Source organism: Pleurodeles waltl, chromosome 2_2 (genome assembly GCF_031143425.1).
Source record: "Pleurodeles waltl isolate 20211129_DDA chromosome 2_2, aPleWal1.hap1.20221129, whole genome shotgun sequence".
Classification (NCBI taxonomy): domain Eukaryota; kingdom Metazoa; phylum Chordata; class Amphibia; order Caudata; family Salamandridae; genus Pleurodeles; species Pleurodeles waltl.
Window position 1 is genome coordinate 472,198,644 of NC_090439.1, and position 17,215 is coordinate 472,215,858.

General features: G+C 48.2%; 1 protein-coding gene across 2 annotated transcripts in view; it reads left to right on the forward strand.

The window, feature by feature from the left end:
- Positions 1–17,215, forward strand: part of LPIN2 (lipin 2) — a 599,770-nt gene that overhangs the window by 504,271 nt on the left and 78,284 nt on the right. The gene's annotated exons all lie outside the window — the stretch shown is intronic.

Here is a 17,215-nt window from a genome sequence, read left to right on the forward strand (position 1 = left end):
AGATTGAACTCAGAATGGATCACTGGTTCTACTGTACTCAAATATTTAAAAGGTCCTTGTTGTATTTTAACTTGCAGGAGTTTTGGGGTCAGAGTAATATCCCCTCTTATCTGATATAGACTTCTAGTTGCAGATTCCTTACCTTTGAATTCCCCCAGGTGTCAATCTGGATCCAGAGATTTTTCTTGCGGGCATCGTTGGTGTCTTGGTCACCGTGATGATGTCGGGGTCATATAAAGGTGCCACCCCGGCGCGCTAATGTCGGTTCTTTTCTTTCCGCACCAGCCTACGCGCAGTTCCGAAGAGAGCTACCTCAGTCACTTTTTGACTATGACATTTTTGTTGAACTATTTTTGATGAGGTCGTGGATGCGTAGAGGGATGTCCCGCAAGACTCTGTCTTTGGTGCCTGTAGCGATATCACGACCCAAAGTCGTGCTCATGAGTGCCGGGCCATAAACCTGAAAGCTTTGAGGGAGCGGTCCCTAAAGCTAATGGCAGCCTTACACTCAACTCTGCGGCGCTCACGGTCTCGTTTGAGAGGAGGGTCTTGACACCTGCCACAGAGTCACCACCACTCTTCATCCTCAAAGTCATCGGGACATTCGGGTCATAAGAAAAAGTCGTCTAGGAAGAACAAGCGTTCATATGATGCAGTGCGGGAAGAGCGACAACGCTCTATGCCTCCATCCTCGGAGCCTTCATTTTGGTCCACCCTGCACTTCCCTGACTTCCCGAGAGCTGGAGCCACCCCTGCCCATTTCAGAGTTTTATGAGGCAATGCACCTCATTTCTGGGCAGTCCAACCCACCTTTGGTGCCCTCAGGCACAGGTGAGTTGATGGGGGTCCCCTCAGGGTTCGAAGTAGTCTTCCTCGGCCACAGCTCCGGAGGGCTCCTCCGGATCCAATCTCGGATCCGTCCCAACACCAGTTGTGCCACAGCAACCTTCCCCGGCGTCGAGTCAGACGTCAACGCTCCTGACCTCGGGTTGGCCCACAATCAACGTCGATCCTATTTTTATACCCGACGACCCACAGCCGGAACGAAGTAGCTCAACGCCGATTCTGTTCTCTATGGGCTCTCCTGGGCCAAGGGTTGATCCAGATCCTTGTGCTTATGGTATAGATACGGGGAGAGTTTAGCGGGGATGCTGGACCCTTTAGAATACCAGCTTGACCCCTAAATGGAATGGATACAGGATTTGGGTGGTGCCAGTGGTGTAGACACCTCCCCTGACACTGGTATGCTCTCTCCCCCTACCGTGGCTACTGAGGAGGGTGCCACATACTCCATGGTGGTGAGAAAGGCGGTTGAGGTCTTGGACCTTGAGCTACCTTCTGTGGAGGTTAGGCCTAATATCCTAACAGACATGCTTTTTGAGCCGCTATTCCCATACTCTCTGGGATACGGTCGCGCAGGTGCTGCCTAGAGTTCCGGAGGAGGCCCGGACTGTCCTTTCCCAAGCCGTGACAGATGGAAGGCACGCAGCAAAGTTCATGATTCGTTGTGGACTGGATATGACTGACTCTCTGAGCAGATCGGTTGCATTGACGTTGGCATTGAGACGCCATGCCTTCTTGAGAACATCTAGCTTCTCAGGGGATGTCCAGCAATCTCTGATGGACATGCCCTCGGATGGCACACATCTCTTTGGAGACAAGGTGAACTCTGCGCTCGAGTGCTTCAAGGATTCCAGAGCCACGCCTGCTCCTAGACCCCATCAGTCCGCCTTTCGCCCCTTTCGGGGCTACGGAATGGGCACCCAACCATGTCCTTCACCCCCTGGCCATCGACCTGCGCATGTTGTACAGCCCCTGTGTGACATCCCATGTCTCCGGGGATAAAGGAGCCAGCACGTTGCCTAGTCCACCCCTGCCCCCTCCTCAGCCTCCAAACCTTCCTATTCCACGGCTACACAAGGAACCAGTTAGTTCACCTGCCCCAATGGCAATCCATTACCTCGGACAGGTGGGTTCTCCAGCTCGTCCTAAGGGGCTACTCCCTCCCCTTTGAGACATCTCCTCCAGCCATGCCACCTTCATGCAATCGCACATCAGAGGATCATATGGCATTTCTCCACGAGGAAGTCCAAGCCCTTTTGGCCAATGAAGCTATAGAGGGGGTCCTTCTGTCAGAAGTAGGTTGTGGTAGTAATTCCTGCTACTTTCTGGTGCCGAAAAAGGACAAGGGTCTTTGTCCTATATTAGATCTTTGGTCCCTCAATCTCTTCCACAAGAAGAAGTTCAAAATGTTGACAATGGCTCAGGTCCTGTTTGCCCTGGACCCAGGAGACTGGATGGTAGCGTCAGACTTGCAAGACGCATACTTCCACATCCCCATCTTGCCGGCACACAGACATTACCTATGATCCGTGGTAGGTCACGAGCACTTTAAGTTCACCGTGCTCCCTTTTGTCCTTAACAGTGCCCCTCGGGTGTTCACGAAAGTGATGGTAGTGGTGGCAGTTCATCTGCGCCGGTTAGGGGTTTCAGTCTTCCCCTACTTCAACGGTTGGCTGTTGAAGGCAAACTCGCCACAGATCGTTGTCTCCCACCTCCAGACTACAGCAAACCTTTTGCATTTGCTGGGATTAACTATCAACATGCTAAAGTCACACCTGACTCCTTCTCTGAGGCTCCCTTTCATTGGAGCTGTTCTGGATACAGTGCAGTTTCGGGCGTATCATCCCAAAAAGCGAGTCCAGGATATTCGGGCTATGATACCGATGTTTCAGCCTCTGTCCTGGATTTTGGTGAGAATGACACTGAGGCTGCTTGGCTTCATGGCCTCCTGCATCCTGCTAGTTCAAAAGGCCAGATGGCATATGTGGGCTCTGCAGTGGGACCTGAAGTTACTGTGGGCACAGCATCGGGGGAATCTCTCTGTCAAGTTTCAGATCTCGGAAGGAACTGCGAGAGACCTGCAGTGGTGGTTAACAAATCAGGATTGGGTCAAAGGCAGATCCCTCTCCTTTCCCCAACCAGATCTTACAGTAGTGAGTGACAGATGCGTCACTCCTGGCATGGGGTGGCCACATGGGAGAGGCGGAGATCATAGGTCTCTGGTCTCTGGTCTCCGGCGGAAACCAGGCTCCATATGAGTCTTCTGGAGCGCTGAGCGATTCGACTAGCATTAAAAGCATTTCCTCCCTCTCTCAAAGGGAAAGCAGTGCAGGTGTTCACAGACAACACGACCGCCATGTGGTTCTGCAACAAACAAGGCGTAGTGGGATTGTGGAACCTTTGTCAAGAGGCTCTTCGCCTCTGGACCTGGTTGGAACATTGGGGCATTTCCCTGGTGGTTCAACATCTGGCAGGCTCCCTGAACGCCAAGGCAGACTAGTTCAGCTGACGATGCGTGGCCGATCACGAATGGCGTCTCCATCCGGAGGTGGCGCAAGGTCTCTTCCTTCAGTGGGGAGAACCTTGGTTAGACTTGTTCACCTCCGTAGAGAATGCGCAATGTCAGCTGTTTTGCACGTTGGAGTTTCCAAGGCGGCACTCGCTCGGCGACACTTTTCGTCATGAGTGGAGTTCAGGCCTCCTGTATGCCTTTCTGCCCATACCACTTCTGCCCAGAGTACTGAAAATCAGGCAAGACCAGGCCCTAGTAATCCTGGTGGCTTTGGACTGGGCACGAAGTCTGGTATTCAGCGCTCTTGAGCTTGGCCATAGCTCCTCTGATCAGACTGCCTCTTCGGGAGGATCTTATGTCGCAGCAACAGGGGAGGGTCATCCACTCGAACCTGTCCACCCTTTGCCTCCTTGCGTGGAGATTGAGCAGCGACAGTTGGCGTCTTTTGACCTACCACCCAAAGTCTGTAACGTTATCTTGCAGCCAGGCGTCCCTCAACCAAAACTGTATGCACCTGACATTGGAAACAATTGAGCCATGGTACATCAACAAATCTTTTGATCCTCTATCTGCTCCTCTCTCTCAGGTTTTTCTCCTTATTCTTTCCCTTGCCCAAGATGGCTCCCCCCAGGGCACCCTTATGGGATATCTCTCTGCTATCTCTGCTTTCTTGAGGTTACCAGATCAACCTTCTTTATTAAAATCTCCCATTGTTGGGAGGTTTCTTAAAGACCTCACTCATCAGTGTTCTTTCACTAAAAAGATACCATTGTTTCCTCAATTGTACACCCCTGGCTCGCAGATAAGTCCCTTGTAAAAGGTACCAGGGGTACAAAGAGCCGTGTGACCAAGGAAGGTCACTAAGGGCTGCAGCATGTGTTGTGCCACCCTAAGGGACCCCTCACCTAAAACATGCACACTGCCATTACAGATTGTGTGTTGTTGGGGAGAAAAAGGCAAAGTCCACATGGCATCCCCCTCAGGGTGGAATGCACACAAAATACTGCCTGTGGCATAGGTACGTCACCCCTTTAGCAGGCCTTAAAGCCCTAGGGTGCACGATACCACAGGTGAGGGCATAGCTGTATGAGCAATATGCCCCTACATAGTCTAAGTCCATTCTTAGACATTGCAAGTATAGTGTGGCCATATTAATTATATGGTCTGGGAGTTTGTCAGACTCCACAGTTCCATAATGGCTACACTGAATACTGGGACGTTTGGTATCAAACTTCTCAGAATAATAAACACACACTGATGCCAGTGTTGGATTTATTGCATACAGATTGCATCTTAGAGATGCCCCCTGTATTTTACCCAATCCTTCACTGCAGGACTGACTGGTCTGTGCCAGCCTGCCACTGAGAGACGAGTTTCTGACCCCTTGGGGTGAGAGCCTTTGTGCTCTCTGGTGCCAGAAACAAAGCCTGCACTGGGTGGAGGTGCTTCACACCTCACCCCCCGCAGAAACTGTAACACCTAGCGGTGAGCCTCAAAGGCTCAGGCTTCGTGGTACCATGCCCCAGGGTATTCCAGCTAGTGGAGATGCCCAACTTTTGGCGGGAAGTCCAGAGGGATAATTGGGAAAAACAAGGAGGAGTCACCCCCTCTGCCAGGACCACCTCAAAGGTGTCCAGAGCTGAAGTAGCTGAAGTAACTGCCCTCCTTGCAGAATCCTCCATCTTGGTTTGGAAAACAGGGACCAATAGGGACAGGAATGTCTTTCCCTCCCCAAGGGGAGTGAGCACAGTAAGGGTGTAGCCACCCTCTGACCTCTAAAACACCTTTAAATCTTGTATTTAAGGGCTCCCTGAACCAAGCTAGTCAGATACTTGATGACCTCACAAGAGAAGAAGTACTGCTTAGGGGAATCCCCAGCAGAGAGGTAACGGAGACAACAATTGACTTGGCCCCAGCCCTACTGGGCTGTCTCCTTATTAAGAACCTGCAGAAGAAAAGAAAAGCGACATGTCCTGCAGGTCCAGCGACCTCTGAAAAACCTCCAGAGGAATGCCTGCATCACAGAGGATCAAGACCCCCTGTGGACAGCTGCCCTGTCCAAACAAGAACAGAAGAAGAAATCTCTTCTGAAGGAGTCCCACCTCACTCCAGAAGCGTGATTCCTAACCACTCTGCACCAGACGCCCATAGCCCGAGTCCAGGTGGCCCAACCGACCAGAGAGGATCCCCAGGCGACGGTGACTAAGTGTCCACCCTGGGTTGACCTCTCCACCCCTCCACGAGGGTACCTGCAGAGGGAATCCTGACTGCGACTGACCTAGACGAAGATAACTGAAGCCAAGGGACCCACTGCACTCGCAGCCCCCAGGCCTTGGAGAAATCGACACCCAGTGCTGCGATGATCAACAGGTGGCCTTCTTCCCTGTCCGACTAGTGGTGTGCCCAAGAAACCCTCCCGGACCTCGCCTGCAGCGCCAGAGTGACCCCCGGGGTCCCCTCATAGAGTTTAATTGGAAACCTATTTGCACCCTGCACCCAGCCGCCCCAGTGCCGCTGAGGGTGTGGGATTGGTGCCTACTTGGGGCCCCTCCAGTGCTCCTCTAATCCCCCCTGGTCTGCCCTCTGAGGCCCAGGTCCTTACTTGCTGGCAGACCAAATTCCGAGTACCCCCTGTCTTCATTAAAATTGCTCAACATTGACCTCTGCAGCCGGCCGGCCCGTGTTGCTGGTGGTGGGTGTTTGGGGTTGACTTGAACCCCCCAGCGGTGGACTACCTATAACCCGGAGACTGAAACTGTAAGTCGTGTACTTACCTCTAAAACTGTACTTTATTTTCTTCCCCCAGGAACTGCTCTGAAAATGCAGTGTGTCAACTTTTGAAATAGATATTCTCTGTTTTCTTAAAAACTGTTTACTTGACTAAAGTGAAAGAAAGTTACATTGATGTCTATGCTAAGTACATACCTGCAACAGTATTTACTTCTGAACGGAGTCTTGTGGTTCTAGTAATGAAGTAACAAAAATATATTTTTCTATATAAAATCCTATTGGTCTGGAGTTAAGTCATTAAGTGTGTGTTTCTTCTATTGCTTGACACTACCCTCTGATAAGCCTAACTGCTCGACCACACTACCACAAATACATCATCAGTATTATCTATTATTGCCTCTGTCAAGCCTCTAAGGGAGCCCCCGGACTCTGTGCACACTGTCATTTTGATATAGTATATACAGAGACAGCTTCCAACAGTATTGCTCAAGTATCTATTCAAAGGTAATGAAACTGCAACTAGAAGTCTCTATGAGATGTACAAGTTACTTACCTTCGGTAGCAATATATCTGGTAGAGACATATTTTAGTTCCTTAAGGCCCTGCCTCCTCCCCGCACTACGAACTGATTTCTAGGGACAGGAACTTCCCTTTAAGGGCCCTAGTTTTGGCGCACCACTCTGTTCTTCATGGCTCCGCGCTACTGGCGTGGAAAGTCATGAAAAGAAACTGACGTCAGTGCACCAGGGTGGTGCCTATATACAACTGCGACGTCATCACGGTGACCACGATGCCAAATACGCCTGCGGAGTCGTCCGACGCCACCAGACGGCACGCAGAGGTACTGCTCGAAGAAAAATCTCTGGATCCATACTGACGCCTGGGGGAATTCAAAGGTAAGGAATCTGCACCTGAAATAGGTCTCTATCGGATATGTAGTTACTGAAGGTAAGTAACTTGTACAACATCACCAGAACAGTTTTCTCCAAATTGCCGTACAGGGCAGAAGTCACCCCACATTCCTCAAAAATTATCAGTCTTTCCCCGGTGCACCGTGGACATTTAGCGTACAATAGCAATCCATATGCACATAACAAAATGTGATCATTGACTGTAGGAAAGCACCCTTTTTGGCATGGTTAGACCCCATTTTTGGCCTGGTGTCTGATGTGATTTTGACTGACAGTGAACTTTATTCCTGTTAAAAAGGTCCCTAGTGCCAGATTTGTCTCACAAAATTGTACAGTTGTTTTCCTTGATTGGCAAAACTTTAAGCACCCTCTGTAAGTCCCCAGTAAATGGTACCCCTGGTTCCTAGTGCCTGGGGTACTAAAGAGGGTCCCAAGAGGCTGCAGCACAAATGGGCCACCCTCAGGGACCGCTCACTAAAACACACACTGTGCTGCCCAAGCAGGCTGCGTGTCTGGGTGCAAACAAAAGTGAAAACATGACCTGTCACACTTTCCTGTGTGCCAGGTCCCCTGCCACTGCATGGGATATTTGTAAGTCACCCCTACGGAAGGCCTTCTAGCCCTAAAGCAGGGTGCATTATCACATGTGAGGACATAACTGCATGAGCAGATATGCCCTTGCTATGTCTTTGTGGATTCTTAGATGTAGTAAGTGAACAGGGAAGCCATTTTAGATGTGTGTACTAGATACTGGTCAATACCTACATGATGGCTTCACTGAAACTAGGGATTTCTGATGGATACACCTACCTGTGGATTCCTCACCTAAAGAACCTTCCCCCACGCGCCAGCTTCGCCTGAACTTTTTCTTCTAGCTCTGCATGTCGACGATGACGTCACAATTGCCCGAGTCCACGCGACGCCGTATGACGTCATCCAGGCAATAAGAAGCCCTTGTCGACGTGCAGACGTCAGTTCCCTTTTTTCCGAGCCTTTGAGTAACGGTTTTTTCTTTGAGGCTACCAGGGAGCTACAGTTTCACTTTGGTGTAACTATGTCTCAGCTGAGAAAATCTGGTTTTAAATCTTGTAACAAGTCGGTCACGGACCCCCATGAAAATTGTTTATGGTGCCTTAGTTCCGACCATGAGGTCGAGTCATGCGGCTCATGCCAACGCATGAATCCTAAGGCCCTTAAGGAACGAGAGGAAAAATTGTTTCTTGCCCGTTCGAAGAAGAGGAAGGAGAGGCGTGATCAGAGAGAGTCTTCTTTGCGATCCTCGAAGACTCATCGACGCCTGGGACTTTCGGCGGCGGCGTGAATCACAGCGCCGATTGAGCAGGGACGATCCCGATCCAGATCTCCGTCAGCTCGGCACCGGCCAATGTGGGAGATAAGCCCGACTGTCACACCTCCACCTCCGACGACTCTGGCTTCTCCGACGTCTCCTCTGTCGGTGTTTGAAGTCGAGCCTCATGAGAAGCCGACAGCTTCTCTGGTGCAGAAGATGCCTGGTCCATCATCGGCTTCTCCTCCGGTGCCGGTTCCTCAGACTTATCTGGCTTTCCCGGCGCCGGGTACGGATCTAGCTGCATTTTTAAATGCAATGTTTAACATCTTTGCCACCATGGTGCCTGGTGGAGGGCATGTGGGTCCGCCAGGTCCTTTGGCCTTTAACTTGGGTGCTCCGGCTCCTTACAAGTCGACACCCTTTATGCCCTTTCTTCCTTCTGGAGCTGCTTCGGCACTGATGCCCTTGGCGTCGCCTAGAAGACCTGTGACGCCGACGACATCTGCTGTTCCGGCGCCGATGGATTCACCATGGATTCAGTCGACTGTGAAGTTGCCTGTGGCGCTGGAGTGTCTGGCGTTGGATGGATCCGAGGAGCGACGCTGGCGAAGATCTTCGGCGTCAGCCGATGCCTTATCGACGCCGGGGCTCGAATCCACACTTCGATCCAGGAGATTGGCTTTACGGTTCCTGGAAGAAGAGGAGTATAGCAGGCAGCATTTAGAGGAAGGTGAGATCCTGGAGCCTTCGGGGGACCTACAAGGCTTAGATACAGCATGTGGCCTGGACACTTCCCCTGAATGGGATCTGGCTTCCCAAGGGGAGTATACAGAGGAGGCTGCTTCATTTCAAGCTGTGGTGAGGAAGGCTGCAGACTTTTTAGACCTTCCTCTTCCTGCTGCGGAGGTGAAGACAAACCTTCTGACCGAAGTGCTGCATCCAGCGTCGGCGATGGCGGAGCCTCTCTTGCCTTTCAATGTGGCTCTTTTGGACCCCATTAAGGACATCTGGAAGAAGCCAGTGACTTCGGCAGCCATCAACAGAGCGGTAGCGAGACGCTATCGTGTGGCCCCAGGTGATCCAGACTTTCTCACCAAGCATCCAACTCCGGAGAGTTTGGTTGCTCAGGCGTCGTGCTCCTCCTGTTCAGCTCCTGGTTTGTTCCCCGGGGCCCCTGCGGACAGGGAGTCTAAGAAAATGTACCAGGCAGCAAAAAAGACCTTTTCTTCTTGCAGCATGGCGTTAAAATCCACCAATGCGACTTGCATTTTGGGGCATTATATTCATGCCCTTATGGAGGAGGCTAAGGGTCACCCTGGGTTGCCACAGGAGGTATTGCACTTATTGTCGGACGCTCAGGCGGCGGCGACCCAGGTGATTCAATCTGGGCTGGAGACCTCGGATTCAGTGGCAGGGGCTATGGGTACATCCATAGCGACGAGGTGGCAGGCTTGGCTGCGCTCATCAGGTTTCTCCCCGGATGTACAGACTACTCTCCTGGACCTGCCATTTGACGGAGATAAACTTTTTGGGGCAAAAGCCGTTTCAGCTCTTGAACGCTTTAAGGAGAGTAGGGCCACGGCGAGGTCGTTGGGACTTCAGGCAGCCACTTCCTCTACTTTTAGATCTTTTAGGAAATGTAGAGGTTTTGGTCGTGGCACCTCCATTTGTGGCAGGCTCCATGCGGCAGGACAACAACCTGCAGGAACCCTACCTTACAGAACCTTCAGGGGTAAAGTACAAACTAGGGGAGCAACCCAGCACCACTCTGCCTCTTCCTCAGGAGGGGTGCAGCAGGGAAAGCAGCCTTAGTCCTCCACCACTCCCTGCTCATACGTCTCCGGTAGGGGGAGACTTGCCCACTTTCTTCCCATGTGAGAGTCCATAACATCAGACTCCTGGGTTATCGGCATTGTGAAGAAGGTGTATGCTCTTCCCTTTAGGGAATTTCCTCCTCCCTTCCCTCCCCGTCCCTCCTTCTGTTCGGGCAACCATCTTCTGTTATTGCAACAGTAGGTGATGTCCCTTTTGTTGAAAGGCGCAGTGGAGTTGGTTCCAGAGCAGGAGGGGTCAGGGCTGCTATTCAAGGTACTTCCTGATCCCCGAAAAGGATGGTCGGTTATGTCCAATCTTGGACCTGAGGATTTTGAATTGGTTCCTCAAGCAGGAAAAGTTCACGATGCTGACCCTGTCACAGGTTCTTTTGGTGTTGAACGAAGGAGATTGGATGGTGTCTCATATTAATAAACTCTCACTGAATCCAGTGATGGATTTAATACACACACCCAAAAGACATCTTGGCGATGCCCCCTGAAACCTAAACTGACATCTAGTGTGTTGACTGACTGGTTTGCACCAGTACAGCCACCCTAGACAGATGTCTGACCTCCTGAGGTGAGTGCCAACACTCTCGGAGACCGGGCACAAGGTCTGCTGTGGGCGGAGGTGTTATCACCTCTTCCAGGCAGGATGGACATTCCAGGGCAGGAAGCTTCAAAGGACCAGCTGCCTTTGTTATGGGGCCCAGGTCTCTCCAGATGGTGGAGAAAACCACCCCCATGCCCTGACCCCAATTCTTGGCAGGAAGACAGACAGGAAAACTACTAAGATTAGGAGTTGTGCCCACATCATGCCAGACTCACCACTAAAGTGGACCAGCTGATGTGGACAGCCCATTTAACATTCCTCCATCTGGTTTTGGATTGAATTAGTATGCCAGGATTAGGGTTGTGCCTACTTCCTAGCGGAAGTGGGCATTTAGAGTGTGTAGTCACCCTAAAGGTAGGCCACTCATTGGCTGATACCTGGCACTCCCTGTAACTCCCCTAAATTGAGTATTTAGGTGGCACCCCTGAACCAAGAAATCAGATTCGACAGATAAAGAGAAGGCTGAAGAAGAATCACTGCCTTTCGAGAACAGCAGAAGAGCTGTGGACTTTCTGGCGTAAAAGCCTGCCTGCCCGCACCTCTCAACAGTCACAACAAAGTGAGTCATCCTGCAAAGCTGGAGAACCACCAATGCCTCGGCTAGCCTGCCACCATCTCGAAAATCTCTTCCAGTCTGTCTTGGAGTAGAGAAGCTACTTTCCTGCAGTTCGCAGGCACCGAAAAGCAGAGTTCAGTCCACCGCCTTGTAGCTGCCCGGCCCGACTCATGACCAGGAGGAGGTATCTGTGCTCTGGAGGACCAGGACTGTCTCCCCACTGAGTGTGATGAACCCAGGACCAACCTGAGCCATACAGCATCCCAGGGATACCAGACGCCCTGCACCAACAGTGAGAGTCAATTTAGAACTTTCACTGCACCAGAACCAAGCAGCTCTCGAGGTACATCTGCACCATTGAGATCCATTTTGTGAGTGGCCTAGCTGGCCAGGTTTTGCCCCTGCCAGCTGTTGCCCCTAACTGTGAGGAGCATCATTGTGCACCAGGCCCAGCCGCCCTTTTCACTATGTATCAGAGCCTCCCGGCCCGGATCCTGAAGAACCAGCTGTACCCCCTTGCTTCAAGCCCCCTTGCCACCCAACCTGCCGTTTGGGAGCTCTCCAACTTTTCCCCAAGTCCCCCTGATTCTAGGTGGCCCCCCTTCACTAAAGCGCCCCCAGCTACAACCTCAACACCCTGCTCCCGGTGAAACCAGGGCACCTTCCAGCGAAATGTCAGTAGTGCTTTGGACCTTGGGCCCCAGGCAACCATAAACCCAATAGGTGAACCCCTGAACCCGACTGGACTTAGCTTAATGCATTATTCACTTTTCCTTCCATAGGTTTGCATTGTGCATAAAGGTGCACAGGTTTGAACATTTTACTTACCTCTAAGAATTGATACTGAAAATAGTGCTTACTCTTTAACGAAGTTGTGGTTTCAAAACCTATATAAAAAGAAGTGGTATTTTTCTAAATTGGTCTCAGGTTTATTCTTTGAGTGTGTGTCTCATTTATTGCCTCTGTGAGCACATCAAATGCTTTGAACTGCCCTCTGATAAACCTAACTGCTTTCTCATACTACCACAAAAGAGAGCATTAGAATTATGTACTTTTGCCTCTGTCAACCAGTTGGGGATCCACTGGACTCTGCACAGTATACTTTTTAGGTGCACCATATAGAGTGATACATTGACCATTACATTTAACCTAGGTCTAGAGCTGTACATATGGTAGAGGTACCCAATTAATAAATTTGAGGTCAAAGTTCATTTTGCCCAGAACCTGCAAAGAAATCACTAGTCATCTGAAACCAGTGCCTTCTCTATATTGACAATATAGGGACACAGGGTCCCTCAAAGTCCTCAATTTTATCTAAACCCATTTGTATCTGCTGAAGGTAGTGCCTCATGCCTCTGCCTGGTTTAAAGCCATTTTGGTCCCTTTGTGCTAGCGTATAGATGACTTTGGCTAATTCTGCCTCAACATTAAATTACAAAATAGGGACATAAGGGGTACATACTTAAACAGACCTCCTTGGTTTCTGAAAAAGGAGCGCTAGAGCAAGCCTGCCTGTAAGGCCTCAGTACACATTTCTAATAAAGGTTTTATATATTTTTTTTAAACTCTACTGGTGGCACAGAGCCTTGCCTGTCTGCATAGAGCTCAAGAGCTATCTCAGCACTTCGCAAGTTAGGGGTGTGGACCTCTTTCTTCCATGGACAAGTGGGGGGGGGGGATCTACAACAGCATCAATGGATAACTATTTGGTTCTTGCTGAGAAGGCACCTTTCTTGCTTACAGCCATCTGTAAAAATCTGTAGTTGTCGTTTATGGCGAGAGTGCAAGTCACATAACTACCCACCAAGTTTTGGAGGTGTGCAAATGTTTGTTATTCTGTCACAATTTTTAATCCAAAGTAGCAGCTTCCCACATTTGTACCCATAATAAATATGCCTCTGTGATGCCAGCCACAATGAATAGGCAGTTTCAATGGGTAAGCGTTTAGAACTTCTCTGCCATCACCTCCATAATATGTCCTTTTTGCAAGTCGCTTTCCCGTGTACCTTTGTGCTCCTGGCTTGGCACATGGGCTTCTATTATTATTCTCTCTGCCACTCCCACACGGTATTTGGCTTTCATGTTTTGATGCACCAAATTTCCAGTGTACGGTGTAGTATGTGGCCTAGCTTCAACTCTAAGGGAGAATGATCGGAAGTGCCACAGAGCAGGATGTATACCTCTCGTGCCCAGTGCAAGTCTGCCACCGGCAGGAAAAAGTGGTCTATATGGTGACATTGATTGGTGGGCAGCACAATTAAATGTGTAGGCCTTATCTGAGTGGTGCCATTTCCTCCAGAGTTACAAACGTTTGTTCACACATGGTAGTATAAAAGCCCGAACTGTAGTTTCGGCAAGTAGTGCGCCCAGCTCATCCAGTGTAATTTGAGGTGGGGAGGGATAAATATTCTATCAAGGGTGGGCAAACTTAACAGGTGATGTCTACCAGATCACAAATGACAGCTACACCCAACTTTTAGGCAGAGCGTCTTTTAGCATTGAGAAGAGCCCTAACTTGATCTCTTCGCCTCAATGTCAACACTTTTGAGTGTGTGCGTTCCCAAGAAGGCTCTCTCTCAGAAATGCATTCCACCTAGAGTGGAGCACAAAACTCCTGTATGCCTTTCTGCTGCTACCTCTCCTGCCTAGAGTTCTGAAGATGATCAGTAACTGGTGAGCCCAAGTCATCTTAGTGGCTCTGGATTGGCCAGGAGAGTGTGGTACCCAGAATTTCTAAGCCTGAGCATCTGTCATCTGATCAGGCTGCCTCTTCAGCAGGACCTGCCGTGGCAGAAGGGCAAGGTCTTGCACTCAGGCTTATGTGACCTACACTTTCATTTATTCTTTCCACCAGAGCCAAGAACCTGGCCTGGATATGGATATCGGTCAGGCTGCTACATGGACATCAGGGCACATTTTGCCTGTTCGGTCCTGCAGGACGTTTTGATCCTGTTCACAGGCCCACCACCATGAGAGGTACTGCTTTGGCACCTATTCACAAGGTGATGAATCTGCGGTTAGAAGTATCCATCAGAAGCCAAACCCCACCCTTCTCCTGCGATGGCCATGGTGCTTGAAGCTAGAATAAATATTGGTTAAAGTGTACAGCGACTGGCCTAGTTTGCTAAAATAATGTATCTAAAACTATAGCTATAATGGCTACACATTACCAAACTTGCAAGTCAAGTGACCTGAATAATCTGCTCAACCTAACTGTAATATGCTTGAACTGCTCTCAAATAGTGTGATCCTAGGCAAATATTTTATTTTACAGACAGCTTTTTCTTAGTTATGACCCAAGAACACCTTCTAATATGTGAGTTCTGTATGTCTGCTGTACAAAAAAATGTTTGTTTGCTTTATAACACTACATTTTTGTGCTCCACGCATACTTGAAATCTAGCCCACATATTGAGTACAATGTCCGCTGTCTTGCCTCCTAATTTACTTAGAGCATTGTCATCAGGGCAAGGACAGAAATGTTTCTCGGTTTATGGTTAGAAAGTCTGACTTTTAACAAATATGTTGTTAAAGCGTTATGTGGTAGCACATTCAGTTACAGACAGCACATTTTCATTGAAATGGCCATAAACATTCTCACTGGCATGCAGCTTTACTGATAAAACTACATAGCATACCAATGGTAATTTGTGGAAGTTAGGTTTCAGCAAATTTATAATCTTCGTATCACCAAGTAAAGGGTTTTGATCCCATTAAAATCTTTGAGTCTATTGCACTTCAGAAATATCAACCTAATGTGCTGACTGCTATTTTTAAAATGTGTAGTTAATTTACAAGCTATTTAAATGTGTTAGAAAAAGAATTGACATCTTTTAGCCTTTCATTTCACACGCCCTAATCAGACAGAACACTCTACTGAACCCTCTATCTGTGCAATCAGAGAAAGAAAAGTAAACTGCGTTTTCAAGGAGAAAGTAAGCAGCAATTTGTAAAAAAATAAAATAAAATAAGCTGGCATTTGACCTCTGTTTTAGAATGCACAGCAAAAATGACAAAGATAAAGACAAGGTTTAAAGGCATCTTCGTTGCTTTTCGCTTTATTGGACCTGTTATTTGCCAGCCCGAGCTCTCACCTGAAATGACCAACAGGCCCTCAGAATAGCTCGCCCTGATATAATATTACCCACCATAGTGAGAGGGCGAGTAGTTTTTTTTTAATGTCTGCTGTACCTTTGATGAGAATTAAGATCAATGGACAGTAATCACTGCAATTCCATCCAGCTCAAGGCCCCAGACAAGGATGCCCCTTATCCCCACTATAATTCTTTCTTACAATAGAACCTGTACTCCATGATAACAGAAATAATCCAATAATGAAGGAAAATCCTTTTCCCTCTGGTGCCCAGAAACTATCAGCCAAAGCAGATGACATCCTGAAATCCTTTTTAGATGCTGAATTGTCCGTCCCTGAAATTAAACATTATGGCTAGTGTATCAGGATACTCCCTTAACCAAGAAAACACTGAATTCTTCCCCTTAAATGTTTTATGGCCTCCTGCTCAAACCTTAAATGGCAATCCAGTCATCCAAAATACCTAAGCACTGAGTTGAAAACAATCTAGATACCCCTAGAGAACATATTGAGTCTTCCTTATTGAGCAATCGTAAAGAGCTTCTAGCGGCCTTGTCACCTAGATTTATCAAGTGGTGGGGTCAGATAAAAACTAGTAAAATAATGGTGGTGTCAGTAATCTACTTTATACTTGGGATGTTCCTGCTAGTCCTTTCCTTAAACTTTCATAAACCATGAACAAATCAATATCCTATTTCATTTGGAAAGACAAATGGGCAAGAGTTTCCCCTTAAACTAAAAAACACAAAACAAAAGGTGGATTAGGACTACCAAATTAAAAAAAAAAAAAAAAAACAGCTTTCCTGTAGAGACAAGCAACATGGTGGTTAAAGACCAATGATTCGTCTGCCCCCTGTGGGTTGTTATTGAGTCAGATTTAGTTAAGTCCCTTTTCCTAATGAATTTATTTAAAACGCTTAAAGTCCTGCACTCATTGCTGGTCATTTAAAACCTGATAGCTGCATTAAAAGTCTAGATAAATATTTTCCAAACATTATAAGTGTTCCTGGGCACTCCTCACAATGCTTTATCTGACTTATAACAATAGACGGTCACACAGTCTTTTGGGGAGAATTGGCCTCTGCAGGCATTTTTTCATTAAAGATCTTGGAACACCAGACAATCCACTATTCTGTGTCATGCTATGTGAGAAATTCTAGCTCCAATAAATTCACCTATATAACTTCCTGAAACTCTGTTTCACTCAGGAAAAATTGGAATACTTGTGCATCAGACTGCATCAACTTTCCAAATATCCTGGCATATAACAATCACATAGCTTCTAGAATATTCAAATTTATGGACCAAAGCTCAACACCAGAAAATAGTCACAGCCAAGGAAAATGGGAAAACTCCTGTTCCTTTTTCAACTGAGACTGAATGGAAGAGCATTTGGAAATACTTGAACTTACATCAGATCTCCCTACTTCTTTACCTGTGGAAATACTGGACCATTTATGGCTGCTTCTGGACCCCAGACAAGTGCACAAACTGGGAACTAACGAGCTTCAACAAATGTTGGCACTGCACAGATGAAATAGGAGACCTCCATCGCTTACTGTCCACTGCTGTTCCATTGAAGACTACTGAATAACATTGAACTCTTATTTGACACCATTTTCTACACTAAAGATTCTCTTAATCATTTCATGGAGACTTTAGGACCATATGCATCAAACATGCAATCTATACTCAGCAAATGGTATGTCTTCCTTCTTAATTGTTATTAACTGAGGGATCAAAACCATACTAGCTGACTAGAAAAATGCAAACATCTCCGACCACACATAATGGGCATGGGTCTGTTTGATAAGAAGTGCTGACAACACCCATAATCTTTACTTCTCTTCGC